General features: G+C 35.8%; 1 long non-coding RNA gene across 1 annotated transcript; it reads left to right on the forward strand.

The window, feature by feature from the left end:
- Nucleotides 1-242: 242 nt before the first annotated feature.
- On the forward strand, nt 243-2629 carry LOC140009259 (uncharacterized). The gene is made up of 3 exons (XR_011816663.1): nt 243-280; nt 1894-1951; nt 2505-2629. It is a non-coding gene; the product is annotated as an uncharacterized lncRNA (long non-coding RNA).
- The last annotated feature ends 1312 nt before the right edge of the window (nt 2630-3941 follow it).

Genomic DNA, 3941 nt, shown 5'->3' on the forward strand with positions numbered 1-3941 from the left:
CAAGCAAGGAGGAGGAAGATCGCTGCTGCTACTGTCGGCATTGCGTCGGACCAGGGGAGAAGGAGAAACCAGCTGCCATTTTTCTTTCCTCCAACCACAGAACCTTCCAAGCTGACTCAAAAACCCCAGACCCAAGCTTCTCTTCACCTTAACGTTTGCTGCTGTGGGTGGTCAGACCGAGAGAAAAACAGAGTGTAAGGGGTGCCGACTGACCTCAGTGATTCTAGGAGCAAACTTGGGAAACTAGGCACTTCATTTAGCTAGTAAACAACCACCAAAGGTAATCCTAAAACTTCCGCTTCACCCCCTTAGCCAAAATTTCAGATTTGTTGCAGCTTTTGGTTCTTGAAGTTTTAGCTTGTCTTGGTGAAACATGTTGGGTTGCTGATCCTCTAAGCTAATGATTGATGAAACTAGAGGTGTTTTATGTGTTTATATGTGTGTTTTGTGGTGGGTAAATGTTTGGGAAATTTTAAGAATGAAAATGGGGTGCTGGCCGGATGAGGGATCAATTTTCCAGCTTTGTTACCGGTTATTGTTTTGCAATTTTTGCTTAGGTAATGAACTGGATTGCTTGTTGGGAGGTTAGACTAATTAGTTGTGATTGTTATGGATTTAAAATATGAGTTATAAGTTGAAGATGGTTGAGCAAAAAGAGGAGAAAATTCTGCTCTGCTAAACCGAACCAGCAGGCCTGTTTTTCTTCCATTTTTACCCGAAATTTTGAGTTGGATTTTGTGAAGTTATTGAGCTATTTAAATTGTGTATATGTTCACCTATATGTGTAGAGCAACTTTGGTGAAAATGCAGCTTTGGTGCAATGGGAAATTTCATTGAAAAATCAAAGGGAAAAATGCCCTTGAGCTGTCCGAAAAATTCTAGAAATTTCCAGATTTTGGTCGAATTTTTGGGGGTTGATTTCGACAAATTTGTGAACTATTTGGGCTGTATACATGTTTACCAATATGTGTAGTATTGTTTGGGGGAAAATGTAGCTTTTGGGTAGTTGAAAAGTTTTGGACAAATTGAAGAGAAAATGGACTTCTTGTACCAAATGCACTTGGAAATTTTTCCAGCTTTGCATGAGACATGTTAAATGATTTTCACATTAACATGAACCCAATTTGACTTGTGTTTAGTTAAGGGGTGTGTATAGCTCTATTTGGGACAAAAATCTAGTAGAGTTTACGTCCAAAAAGTGAACCAAAATTTTATTCTTCACGAGGCTACCCAAAACAGAAATTTTGTTTGAAATTAGAAATGATTTTTGACGTTTGGATTTCGTTTTGGTTAAATGTGGACTAAATTTGTCCCGAAAATGTTTTCTAGCATTAACCTTTGTTACTAGGTCCACTTCGAGTCAATAACCTTGAATTTTATTAGACCAAATGTCCTATTTCGAAAAATATGCCAAATTTGAAAATTTTCTTGAAAACTCAAGTTTTGCCTTCATGAAAATTCTTGAACCAAGTTGGTCAATGGAATTTGGCAAACTTAAGGAGTTTCTATTTTATAGAAATTCCAACGACTAGTTTTACTTGGTTTATATGATTTCCGCTTAAAGGAATTTCCCAAGATATTTTTGGGGAAAATTAGAAGGGGAAAATTCCTCTAAATGGGTAAATATGATTTTTCTCAACCAGTGACACCAAAGTGGTGTTAATTGCTTATATGACTCTAGAACTTGGTTATTGAAATATTTGACGAATTTAGCAAGTTTTTGGTGTTAAAGAAACCTCAAAATTTAATTTCACTCGAAATTTGTGGATTTCACTTTGAGAAAACGATTAATACTAGTTTGGGATTTTTGAGTGTAATTAAATGCTAGTTGACTCGAGTTAAATTCGCCAACTCAAAAGTGGAAATTTATGTTAAATATTTGTATGATTTTAGGAGTTGGTGAAGAGCACAATCTCGATCAAAGTTTGCAATTCTAGACTCTTCACTTGAGGTGAGTGTCTCTTGCATGAATCGTGTTTAACTGCTAGTTGAACTACTTGTTAAAAATACTTGCTAGAGATATCATGAAATGTTATAGGCTATGTGATTGCGTGAAATACCACAAGTACAAGTGTTGCAATGTCGATTGGAGCGTGGTCTCGTCGACTAAATAAACCAAACGGATGCACGTACCACGCTCTATTAGAGTGGGAGGTACCTCTCTGCCGTCTTGGTAAAAGTGCTCGTAAAAATTCGTGTTGGAGTCGGGCCCGAAAATAAGGGGGAAGTCGTTGCTAGGAGACAAGTAGAGTAGGAAATATTCTACATGGAGGTTAGGTAGTGAAAGTTGACGGAGTGTCAACTACTAAAAATTTCCTGATCAAGCACGTGGACTTTGGCTCCTGAGAGCCCCGTATCCTTTTCTTGTCATGTTACTTCGATTTCCTAAATTATTAATTGCTTACTTGTCCATTTGTACTTGTTAAATTGCCCTATGTGAATTGCATGTTTCGAGGCACCACTGAGTTATTGGCTCATCCCTTCCAATTTGTTTTCCTTGACAGGTTCTGAGTTGCATGAAGTCTTGGAGAACTAGAAAAGAAATGTTATATTTTGAATGCCCACTTTTGTATATATACTTAGGGAAAACTTTAGTATCTTTTGGATGACTTTTGTGTATTTGGGAAAATGTGAATCTTGTGGTGCTTCTGTGCCCTGTATTAGGAATTTTAAATTGTAAATTAAGTTGAATTTAAGTATTTTAAGTTAGACATTTTCTTTAATGCTTGAAATTGTACTTTTGGATGAGTAAGTTGAATGGTACGGTTTGTTTAAATACTTGGCTTATGCGAGAAGTAAAGTTTATTTACGAATTATATTTGATGATGTTAGATGATTGAATGAGTGAGTCCCGGCGAGAGTTGGGCAGGCGACTCGCCGAACCCTCTGGTTCGCCTTAGGGGGAGGTGGGGCCGCCACAGCTTTGGCAATATCTCAGGATCTTTTCTGGACCAATCGCAAGTTCTATATTCATCAAAAGTCATATCCCAACTGACAATCACATTTTTTGTGCTTGAATTGAATAATTTACATCTCTTAGTCTCATGGCTATAGCCAATAAAAATACACTTTTCTGCTTGATCATCTAATTTCTTTCTTAAATGATCTGGAACATTTGCATACGCTAGACAATCAAATATTTTGAAGTGAGAAATATTCGATTTCATACTAGTCCAAATCTCTTGTGGAATCTTCCAAAAATTGCATCTAATACGACACCTGTTCAAAACATATATAGCGCAAGATACTGCTTCTATCTAAATGGATTTAGGAATACCTTTGAAGTGCATCATAGACCCCACCATATCTATCATAGTCCTATTCTTCCTTTCTATCACACCATTCTGTTGAGGTGTATATCTGGTTGTCAATTGGTATTTTATACCACTTTTTACCAAATAATCATCACAAACAAGATATTCAGTGCCTCTGTCAATCCTCAACATTTCAATACAGTAGCAACTCTGCTTCTTGACATAATATTTGAATTTTTAAACACATCACATGTATCAGATTTATTTCTAAAAAAATACACCTAGGTTTTCTTACTGAAAACATCAATGAAAGTAATAAAATATTTACTATCACCATTAGAAAGAATTTCAATTGTGCATAAATCTTAGCGAATCAATTCAAGTGGTCGATTAGCCCTCCAAGCCTTACCATTTGAAAAAGAATTCCTATGTTTCTTTCGTAAAATATAGGACTTACACTTATTGTTAGGAAATTTAGTTTTTTACAACAAAATGTTTAAATTTAACTTTTGATTTACCAGGTATCTACATATACCAAACCCAAAAGTAATTAACAATAAGATCAAGAGAAAATTAAAAGCATCACAACCACTAAAAAGAATTTGTGCTATGAGTATTTCTAAATTTTTAAAAACATATATGATCTGAGGGGGAACTACGGGAGACCCGTGAGGAAAAGTTGTTATA

This window comes from Coffea arabica, chromosome 6e, assembly GCF_036785885.1.
Source record: "Coffea arabica cultivar ET-39 chromosome 6e, Coffea Arabica ET-39 HiFi, whole genome shotgun sequence".
Taxonomy (NCBI): Eukaryota; Viridiplantae; Streptophyta; class Magnoliopsida; order Gentianales; family Rubiaceae; genus Coffea; species Coffea arabica.